The sequence below is a fragment of the Chrysemys picta genome, chromosome 5, assembly GCF_011386835.1.
Source record: "Chrysemys picta bellii isolate R12L10 chromosome 5, ASM1138683v2, whole genome shotgun sequence".
Taxonomy (NCBI): domain Eukaryota; kingdom Metazoa; phylum Chordata; order Testudines; family Emydidae; genus Chrysemys; species Chrysemys picta.
The window spans coordinates 66,781,361-66,793,457 of NC_088795.1; the positions used below are offsets into that span (position 1 = coordinate 66,781,361).

The following is a 12,097-nucleotide window of genomic DNA, read 5'->3' on the forward strand; positions in this document are numbered from 1 at the left end:
CCCTAATTTCTCAATATCATCAGGCAGTTCTGGTAAAGAGTCTTTATGTCAGCCAGTCTAATACAGTTCTTGAATGATTCTGGCCAATGATGTCTGGCATCCAACTTCCAAATCATGGGTTAATGTAGTTTGAAACTTGTTCTTGTCTTTTTCTGATAAATATCTTAGCATAATAAGGGTATATCCCTTTAGACTGGGAGCAAGAAATATAACTTTTTGTTCTCTGGTCCATTGGTTCATTTGCCCTATTATCTCAAAATGAGCATAATAAGCTTCAAAAGATTATTTTACTTCAAAGTTGACTGGTTTCTGAATTGATTGATTAACCAAGCTGTCTACATAAGCACTTGTCACAGTTTCTTGTGGCTGTAAACTTGTCTCTGGATTCCATAGCATAAAAGAAATGTGTAACTTTCCTCTGTAGGACTTCCCTGAATTACGAAGAAGGAACTATAGGTTGTAATTCAGACAGATTCTTTCCACAGACTTTCTAGCTCAGTGGTTTGCATTCCTTTTAAACAAAAATTAGTCCTTGATTTGTTTCTTCTTTAATCTTTGTCAATTTTATGAGATGTTTCTTCACTCATTTTGTAGAATTTTGTCCTAAGTTTTACTTCCAGCCATGATTATTTTGTGACAACTTTCATGTTTTCATGTTTCTCAAGTTTTTTGGGTCATGATTTATAGCAGGTTTGTATTTACTTTTGTATATTTTGTAATATTTGGTTAAGTATACCTGGCTGCTTTTCTCCCATCCTTCTATTCATTTTATGTGGCTTTGATATGGTCTTTACGTGTTCCATACATATTTGTCCCAGTTAATTTTAATTTTTTCCATTAGCTGGCCACTAATTTCATTTGCCAGATTTTTGGTTTCATCAGTATTTGTAGAATGTTAATAAAGTCTTAATATTGCTTTGGAAGCTGATGATTATTTTTAACATTATTACATTTATCCAAAAAATTAGCTTAAATAGAAAGTCTAATATACAATCATATATTTATAAAATATTAAGACATTAAATAAATAATGAAGCTAAATAGCAGAAATAAAATTCTTTTTTCCCCATTAGGTACTTAGCAAGAATTATTTGCAGTTCTCAGTTAACAACAGGTGACACTGAAATGTATACTTTTTCTTAAACAAGGATCATCTGCATGTTTTTCTTGCACTAACAGTGGCTCTATAATTTCTGTGTTTATGTCTATGCTTGCCAAGCCTCCCTACGTTAATATGGAAGATTTGTTTCCGGAGATGCATGTGTAACTCACATGCTCAAGCATTTGATTTTATTTGGCCCAAAGAAAGAGAGATAAGCAGTGGAGAGGACATAAGGATTTCAGCTGGAATATTCTTTGTCTTTATAAACTTGCAGAATGCTTTGCAGGTCAACTCAGCTGGAAGGGCACAGAAACATCCAGAAATAGGATGTGGTGGTTAACTAAACATGCTCACTAGTTGTTCTTGTAGCTATATAGGTATTTTTTGTTGTGGATGAACCACCTGGTAGGTCAGACCCTATTCACTAACCTGAGAGCTGAGCCAGTCAGCATATAGGGGTTGGAGAGAGAAAGGAAAGGGTATAAATATGTGGGTTAAAGACAGCCCTGACTGATGTAGGATGAGGTATGTGTCTGCTGCGAGGGTGGGTTCCAATACCAGAAGCACTCTGGACACAGGTCAGTACTATTCCAGCTTTACTTATTAGGGAAGCTTTCCGTTAACATGTTTGGTCCACCCCGGTATATGGACCTAGAGGGAGAGCTGGTAGGGGAGCATTTATTACTCCTAGAAGCTACACAGCTATTAACTAAGTGGGACTCTCTCAGGGGCTAAGCTGAGGAAGGTGAAGGTTTGTAAATTCTTACCTGAAAGACCCGAGTTTATGGGAAAAAAAAGATAGTGGCCTATATAGTGAAACCTTTATAGAAACTCAGGGAATGGATGTGTTATATGCTGATCCCACTACCTGTACCACTCTGGATGTAGACTACAGATTTCTGTTTTATCAGCAACTGAGGAGACCAGTCAACTATCAGCCCAAGGGCTCAAATGCTGCTAGCTGTACTGATTCCCAGATAGTTTGCTGTCAGGATTCTGAAGTATTTGAAAGGACTGAGATGCTGCCACTCTCCCCAAGTTCTGAAGAGTCCAGGTAACACACACTGCATATTACAGTCACATTACAGAGACTAATAAATCATCTCTATAAAAAGATCAGAGGGAAGTGAGTTCATTGGTATGTGTTAAAGTACAGAAGTGTAAATGTTAAGTTGAAACATTGCATTTAAATATGTAAAAGCAAAAAAAAAAAGAAGAAGTGGGGGGCGGGAGGAGAAGGGAAGTCTATTTGAGGAACACCAGTAGATTTACTATTTGATAGCTTTTGTTTAAAAGTTATTTATAGTATTCCATGTACTATTTACAATGTTTTCTGTATTCACTAAATGTTTGTCTACAAAGAAACTGTATAGTTACTTCTTTGAAGTTGACTGAGGACTATTACCACCGACTCCTCAGGGTATTACATACGATAACCCTGAGGTTTATCTCTGTAATACTTTCTGAGAAGTCTGGAAATAGACACAACTCTGGCCTGTGCTTCAGAAAAGAGAGCTTGTCTAAACAATGAATTAGTCTAAAGCAAGCTGGAGTGTGAATCTATTGTGCTTCAGTGTCCATGTGGACCCTGCTGATGCTCCCTAGTGCACAATGAAGAACACAAACCACACTAGGCAACTTTTAATATCTGCCCAAGATCCACATGGACAGTTAGCGTGGAGCACAGTAGACATACATGCCAACTTGCTGCACATTAACTCATCATTTAGACATGTCCAGATTTAATCGGAGATGCAGGAAGAAGAGACTGTGATAGAGTTATACATAATATTTCCTCAGCATCCCACTACCCCTTTACACATGCTTTCTGGAGGAGAGCAGAACACTAGCAAATAATTAATGTAGCACTGAAGATGCAGACAGCATCTGTAATGCATACATTATTCCACTTTGGGAGATTTTGTTCAGATACAAAAAAAAACAATGTCTATCATTGCTGGCCACAGCTATCTTTACACAAGTCAAATTAATGTAGGAGTTTTTCTTGATATCACATATCCATCACCATGAATATGCTTCCAGTGTTTTACAACAACACTGGCTTGGATTTGATAATATTTCATGCAAACACCCAAAAGCTAATAGCATACATGGAAACTGAGGAAATAACATTTTAAATGGTGATGTTTATTGTTCCAATTACTATACTATCCCTTAAGTAGTTACATCTGCAATGGGAATATGCTGGGCCTGATTCTCCTCTCTCTAACTGATGTACATCTGGAAGGATCCTACTAATGTCAATAGAGTTATGTGTAAGAGTGGTCTCACCACTGGCATGCCCCCATCATGGCTGGTCATCTAGTGTCCCCTACTGACAACCAACCACTCCAGCCATGAGAGAGTTTGCCTCTTCTTGTGACTCAGCCCTCTAACCAGGTCATGATTAGTCCCACTCCCTCCAGGGTAACAAAATTCCAGTATCCTTATTAAAGGTCTTCAGCTCCAACTCTGGTCCCTGTGGTTCTTGTACTCTCCCATCTCAGGGTTTTCAAATGTCCTCATCTGAGTATATCAAAGAGCACTTTATGCCACCTTCCCCAGTAGTTGGTAGAGGAACCCAGGCCCTCCCACTCCTCTGAGTTCCAGCCCAGGCACCAGTTAATGACCACACAAGGTCTGTTTATTCAGACCCACCCCCTGCTACCCTTCTGGGTTTCTTCCTACCTCAGGCTATCAGCAAAGCCTCTCTCACAGATTCTCTAGGTTCATTCTATTTTCAAGGGTGGGTCTCACAAGGCTCCCCCCTTGAGTTCCCCCAACATATTCCAAATGAAGTATAAACGTAAACCAACATTTGCCCTCCTCCTTTCCTCCCTTTTAAGTTTCCTTTGCTCTCTTCCTCAGTTGAATATCTACAAGGAAGTAAGCTTGCTTCATGTTTCTCCTGGCCTCTTGTCACACTTCTCTTCTCAGAAGATCCCAGGGACAAATCGTTTCCTAGGCTTCCTCCTTGACCTTGCCAGTCATTCCATTTAATGCCAAAAGAAGGATTGCACAGTTCAGTTCCTTCCCTTCCTTTTTTTATAACCACCCAGCTCCACCTCAGCTGAGATCCATCTTTAACTGTGCCTGACCCACCCTCCAGGTACAACCAGGTGCCTTAATTGAGCTCTTCAGCTGCAGTTAATCCTTTCCTTATCTGTGTTGGGTACATACCTCCTCACAAACTACATCACTTTAATATTAGTGTAAAAGGAAAACAGGATCATTGTTTTGTTTCAAAATTTCCACTGGAAACCTGGAATGAGCAATGTGACAAGTAATGTCAACATTTTAATTTAGTTTAGAAATTGGAGATTGCTCTGGAATCTGTGCATTTTCTAGCAAGTTGTGAGGAGGGAGAAGTAGGTCAAATTGGTATTTCACAACATAATTCTTCAACCATATTTATTTCCTTTCAAGGTCTAGAGCTGTGCTCTCTTGTTTTAGGATTATAATAATAGTCACCCACTGACTTTGCTGGGAGAAAAGCTATCAAGTGGTCAAGTTGATTTTTTCTGGTGAAGTATATCAGAAATGGAAATATAGAAGGGACCTCAAGAAACCACCTAGTCCATCCCTTAGCATCCCCTGTGCTGAAACAGGATTAGGTATACTTAAGGCATTGGTTCTTGTCCCTGTCATATTTAACATGGTTCTCAATGACCTGGAACAAAACATAAAATCATTGCTGATAAAATTTGCAGATGACACAGTGGAAGTGGTAAATAAATGAAGAGGACATGTCACAGAAACAGAGTGATCTGGATTGCTTGGTAAACTGGGTTCAAGCAAACACTGTTTTAATACAGCTAAACGTAAATGTATAAGAACAAAGAATGTAGGCCATATTTACAGAATAGGGCTCTATCCTGGAAAGCAGTGATTCTGGAAAAGATTTGGTGAGCCTAGTGGATAATCAGCTGAACATGAGCTTCCAGTGTGATGCTGTGGCCAAAAGAGTTATAGTGATTGTGTGATGCATAAACAGGGGAAACTCAAGAAGGAGTAGAGAGGTTATTCTCCATTATAACTGGCACTGGTGTGACTGCTGATGAAATACTGCATCTAGTTTTGGTGCCCACAATTCAAGAAAGATGTTCATAAATTGGAGAGGGTTCAAAGAAGAGCCACAAGAATGATTAAAGGATTAGAAAACGTGCCTTATAGCAATAAGCTAAATAGAGTGAGCTGTTTGAGTCTACAGAGAGAAGAATAAGGGGTAACTTGGTTAGTCTATAAGTATTGACATGGGGAACAAATATTTAATAATGGGCTCTTCAATCTGGCAGAGAAAAGTATAATGCTGTCCAATGGCTGGAAGTTGAAACTAAACAAATTCATAGTGGAGAAAAGGCGTCAGTTTTTAATGGTCAGAATAATTAACCACTGGAATAATTTTCCAAGGGTTGTGGTGGATTCTCCATCACGGACCATTTTTAAATCAAAATTGGATTTTCTTTTTAAAAAGATCCATTCTAGAAATGATTTTGGGGAAGTTCTCTGGCCTGTGTATACAGGAGGTCAGACTGGATAATCACAGTGGTACCTTCTGGCCTTGAAATCTATGAATCTATGAATCCCTGACAACTATTTGTCTAACCCAAAGGTTCTCAACTTTTTCTTTCTGAGGCCCCCACAACATGCTATAAAATCTCCATGGCCCACCTGTGCCACAATAACAGGTTTTCTGCAAATAAAAGCCAGGTCCAGCATTAGGGGGTAGCAAGCAGGGCAATTGCCTCGGGCCCCATGTCACATGAAGCTACATTGCACTGGCTTCAGCCCTGGGTGGTGGGGCTCAGGGACCTGGGCTTCAGCCTGATGTGATGGGGCTTCAGCTTTCTGCCCTAGACCCCAGGGAGTCTAATGCTGGCGCTGCTTGGAGGCCCCCCTGAAACCTGCTTGAGGCCCCTGGTTGAGAACTACTGGTCTAACCAGTTTTTAAAATTTTCCAACAACAGGGATTCCACCTCCTCCCTAGATAACCTCATGCAGTGCTTAAGTATTTCCTCCTGAATAGAAAAATGGTGGTATGTCCCTCTATGGACTGAGGGACATGGCCCTCTGTCCCTCACATTCATGTTAACATTATTATTTTTGACACTTAAGAACAAAGTGTAGGATAAGTTTAAATGTCTCATCTTGCTGACTTAGTGCGGTTCATATGTGTTGAGAGCAGAAATTAGCCCAGAATTGTACTGCAATAACACTTACCTTGCCGTTTCAGGACCTATATAGAACAATGTAGAATTCTGAAGATAAATCTGTGAAGATTTTTTTTTTTAAAGTCTGTTCCAAGAACTCCCAGATTAGAATGCTTTTTGTCAAGAGACATCATTTTCAGCTGAGAATCTCCAACTGCTGAGCTCACTTCCCTCATTGGTCTGATGGAGCCTAAGTTTGTTAATTTTCACTGCACGTTGCCAGGCCTGACTGTTCAGACTTTTGCAATAGGGGTTGACGTGAAGAGGTTTGACTTTATGGGCTGTTTGAGTATCTTTGAATTAATTTTTTTCCTCAGTTTAGTTATGCTATGACTTGTGATTTTAAAACTGATGTACTCTATATCCACAGACATTATGATTTGCATATTTTATAAACTGAAGAGATAGTAAATTTATGTTTGGATGTATCCAAATATTCTCTGACATACAACAAAGAGAGGAATTGAGAAAAAAAATGACTCAAGAAGATAAAAAATACATGGAAAAAATGGCAACATAGAAGTTGGCGGACATGAAAAGTGCCAAGCGTGAGGAAAGTGATGCCTGGGACAGATATATCCAGCCAAGACATGCTTGAGGTAGAGTAGGTACAAGATTGTGACAGAGCTGATCCCTCAGATACTTGTCAAAAGCAATGAAAATTTCACATGGATTGTTAGCACACAGGCTTAGTCTGAATGCAAGGCAGACAAATAACCTGAGGAACTAATTGTCCCTGAATACTCAGAGACTGTACTGCACTGTGTCATTTCAAGTGGAGGTGTGTTTCTTGCTCCCCCAAAGACTCAGTGGTTTGTGGGGCAGTGGCCCTTCTGTGGTTGTTCCCTGAAAGACCCAGTTCCCGTGGGGCTGGCCATTGGTGCCCCCTAGACACTAGTTAAGGCACCACAAGACCAGGGGGTTATGAAGTCTTCCATCTGCTCTCTCCCTCATCTGAAGAAAATTCAGATAAACAGAGTGATCTCAGGGTTTAACAGAGTGCTTTACCAGGAAAGGAATTGCTGGTGGGTCTCTCCACACAGCAGAGGTCTAGGTCTGCCAAATGTTGATGAAACTAATCTGATGATCAAAATCATAATGGAAACCCAGAACCCCTATACTTTCAGATAAATTTGAAGCTTTATGTGAACCTTGCTTTTGAGCCATTAAGATCAGGCTGATTTTTTTTCAAGTCTTCATATAAGTATTCAAACTGCAGAATCTTCAAAAAAAGAATCTCTTACGTAAATAATTGCATTTTTTAAAAAACTCTGAGCTTCTAGGAGTACAATCTATTGTTCTTTTTCTGCTTTAAAAAGAAACGTAATTGCAGTCCCCCACTCACATTTAAATCACATTAAGAGCTGCACTTTCAAATATTTCAAGTTATTTTCAACATTTATACTCATTTCATGAACAAATATCTATTTTAACACTCATAGACTCATAGACTTTAAGGTCAGAAGGGACCATTATGATCATCTGGTCTGACCCCCTGCATGCTGCAGGCCATAAAACCGTCCCTACCCCTTCCCTGGACTCTGCTGCTGAAGTCCCCAATCCTGTTACTAGTGACTTCAATCGGCAGAGACCCTCCTGCTAGAGATCCCTGCCCCATGCTGCGGAGGAAGGCGAAAAACCTCCAGAGGCTCAGCCAATCTGCCCTGGAGGAAAATTCCTTCCCGACCCCAAATATGGCGATCAGTAAGACCCCGAGCATATAGGCAAGAGTCTCCATCCTGATCCCTGTTAGCCATTATGCTATTTACCTACCATTGCTTGGTTTTCTTGACTACTATGTTTTACCATTAAACCATTCCCTCCATAAACTTATCTAACTTAATCTTAAAACCAGACAGGTCCCTCACCCCCACCGTTTCCCTCGGAAGGCCATTCCAATATTTCACCCCTCTAACGGTCAGAAACCTTCGTCTAATTTCAAGCCTGAACTTCCCCACGGCCAGTTTATATCCATTCGTTCTCGTATCCACGTTAGTACTAAGCTGGAATAATTCTTCTCCCTCCCTTGTATTAATCCCTCTAATATATTTAAAGATAGCAATCATATCCCCTCTCAGCCTTCGCTTTGTCAGACTAAACAACCCAAGCTCCTCTAGTCTCCTTTCATACGACAGGTTTTCCATTCCTCTGATCATCCTAGTGGCCCTTCTCTGCACCCGTTCCAGTTTGAGTTAGTCTTTTTTAAACATGGGAGACCAGAACTGCACACAGTACTCCAAATGAGGTCTCACCAGCACCTTGTACAACGGAAGCAGGACCTCCTTATCCCTACTAGATATACCTCGCCTAATGCATCCCAAGACAGCATTGGCTTTTTTCACCGCCACGTCACATTGTCGACTCATAGTCATCCTGCGGTCTACAAGGACCCCTAGGTCCTTCTCCTCTTCCGTTACTTCTAACCAATGCGTCCCCATCTTGTAACTAAAATTGTTATTAGTCATCCCCAAATGCATCACCTTACACTTTTCACTATTAAATTTCATCCACTCAAATACAAGTGTGGTGGATGCAACTTTGGCTCCCTGTCCTCTCCCCAGAGAGATGAATGGAGAAGGATACACACATCCTTGATGTTAGTCATGTTCCTTTGCACAATGCTGGAAGGTGCTTTGTGTGGTATATGAACATGAATAAAACAGATTGCATATGAAATTTTAACTTGTGTCTTTGTATCCATGTGTTGTGGATAATAGGGTACATTTAAACATACATACTGCAATGTATCATATGAACTGCAATAACCAGGAATATTTGGATAACTGGAAGAGAGGGTATCAGTTTTAATACTGAATTTCCAAACAAGACCTTTACTATTGTTTTAGCATTTTTGTGAGTGAAAATACATATAGTATACACAAAGACAAATGCACACATACCATCTGAAAAATGTAACTATAGGAGAGAACATTTACTAACTGAGAGCCTGGAGTACAATGTTAATGAGACTATCATGGTGAAAAGATGTAAAGTATATATTAATTCTTGTCCTACAGGGGCATCTTCATTTAATTTCTGAGGCCTACAGCATTCTGCTTATGCTTCAGAGGAAAACCCTCAGGTGCATCCTACCCTCCCTGTTGAATGCAACAAGAACATGAAAATGCAAGATATTCCAGTATGTTTGTCACAATAATTCTCTAGGTATGAAGGAACAAAATTAGTAGGTGACAATAGGCAAAAATGTAATATAGCCAAAGAACCCCATCTAAAATCATCTGATACTCTGTCACCACTTCAGGGCTTTTACTTAGCATAACACCAAAATTAAACCTCAGGAAAAACATTGTTCAGTTTCTAGTGTCCCAAGCAAATAACTAAACTGCCCATGCATTAATATGCAGAATACCTTTTAATAAAAGTTTCTATTGATCAAAAACTACTCAAAGCAAAACCATAGAAAATAAAATAGGAATATCTCTCCTTTTGTTTATAACCACTAGATAGCTGCTCTGTTTCTGAATGGTCCAAGAAATTTAATGGAATATGAATGGGAAAGAGAAGCAAAGCAGGTGCATTGGAGACAACAGTTTTAGGATTAATATTTTAGATCTCCATTGTAGTAGCTGAGGTTCTTTCTTCTTAAATATACAAGTGCGTTCAATTGAAAATATTACCTACCTTCAAATCATGATAATGTGGTGAAAAATGTCTTATGGATTGTTATAGAGCAGATATTATATCTGCTTAGGAACAAAATGTTTTAGGAGATTAGTAATGTTATAGTGTCTATCACTTACAGATTATTTGTCACAATTTGGTCCATGGCAGTAGTGATTGAAAGCCATATACTTCCCACAACAGCAGTGGCTTGTCATTAAGGTTGATGTCATGATTAGCCTTTACATAGTGTAACGAGTGGGTAAGGAGTTTTTCTCTACCCTTACATAGCATCAATAAGGGCCAGACAAAATTGCACAAAAGGACTGCTGTTTCTCTGTATACTCCCAGGAGCTGTACCCCTGTATCAGCCTGCAGAGCAGATTGAGGACACATTGTGAGGAACAAGCTGCACCACCATTCTGGTAGATCAGTTAGCCACTGGACCTCTGTGGATACTATAGAGCTTAGACAGTGAATGTATGGTGACCATATTACTCTCTGAGTTACTGTCTGATCCCTCCCACTCAAGACTCGAAAAACCACTGGAGACAACATTCAGAAAGCCTGCACTTCCCCATGAGGTACTTGTTCTGAGGACTTCACTCTCCAGGGCTGAGACCTTTCATAAAAAAATTAATAGTCACTTAGGTTCTGATTAAAAGCCCAGGAAGGACAATGAGAGTTATTTTATTGACTTAGATGTGTTTTGAAGCAGAACCTTAGAATAGAGAAAAAGAAAAAAATAGTCACTGCTGAGAAAATGGAAAGAAGAACAAAAATTGTGGCATACAGAAGTTGAAAAGGCAATTAAAAAAAAAATCAAACCTAAAAGAGAAATTCCTTGCTTGTGAAAGGAAAACATGGTCTCTCTCAAAATAAGTATTAAGGAACTGTTCTCATACTGGTACATATGGGAGTTATTTGCATAAAATACTCTTTTATTGATGTGATAGAGAGGGGACTCCTATATTTGGGGCAGGGGTAATCATTAAAGGGTTTATTCTCTTTTTCATGTGCATACTTAACTCTCAGTAACATTCTCTGGAATTCAGCACTCCAGCATTAAGAGAGCAGATGCTAGTATTTGTGTTTATGTATTAAATTTTATTTTAAAAGTTCAACTGTATAGCCCATACATATGGCATTGGTGGCACAGACACAGACAGACACACAAAAGAAAAGAGAAGAATATGGCCTGTCTGTTCCAAAAAAATGAACTAAATCTGCAAAATATTTGTGGTTTTTTTCCCCCCCAGTGTGATTACTTAAAGAAATCGAAAAATAACATGGTATTGTTCAAATGACATCATATTTGCATTTGGTGCATTTTCATGTAGATATTTCAATTTCTGAACAAACGCTTTCTGAGAATGATTTTGGGAAAGGCAAGGGCACTTTTATTTTAATTCTATATCATTAAATAATAAAATATAGCAAACAGGTAAGTAAGCATGTTTTCTTAAAAAAACATAAGAACTGCCATTCTAGATCAGACCAAAGATTCATCTCATCCAGTATCCTATGTTTGATAGTGGTCAATATAGAATACTTTAGAGGAAGGAACAAGAAATACCATCATGGAAAAAATCAAGGTATACCTAATCCACAGGAGAAATTTCTTCCTAACCTAAATTAGTCTTGGGTTTATGCCTTGAAGATGAGTGTTTACATGAAAATGAAAGACTTTATAAGCGATATAATGTATTTGTGGATATTCTCACTATCTATGTGTGTCTACTTCTTTTTTTACCCTGATAATCACTTGGTTTCAGTGATAACTTGTGGCAATAAGTTCCAAAGATCAATTATGTACTGTGCAAAAAAATAATCCTTTAATCGGTTTTACATTTGTTTCCATTCAATTTTGCTGAATGTCCCTTTGTTCTTGTACTATGAGAAAGGGTAATTGGAACTCACCTGAACTACTGTCTCTATATCATTCATTATTTTATATTCTTTTATCATGTCCTGTCTTTTTCATCTATTCTCCAATCATTTCAATCTCATCAATTATGGAAGTTTACACCCACAACAATATTTTAGTGGCCCATCTCTGAATCTCGCACATCTCTGCTCTCCTAGCGCCTTTCTGAGATAATTTGACCATCACTGAACACAATATTCAAGGTAAGAAGGCATGGAATTATATTATCTATTATTG

General features: G+C 38.9%; 1 protein-coding gene across 6 annotated transcripts in view; it reads right to left on the reverse strand.

The window, feature by feature from the left end:
* FSTL5 (follistatin like 5) overlaps nt 1-12,097 on the reverse strand; it is a 639,703-nt gene that overhangs the window by 560,926 nt on the left and 66,680 nt on the right. The window lies entirely within an intron of this gene.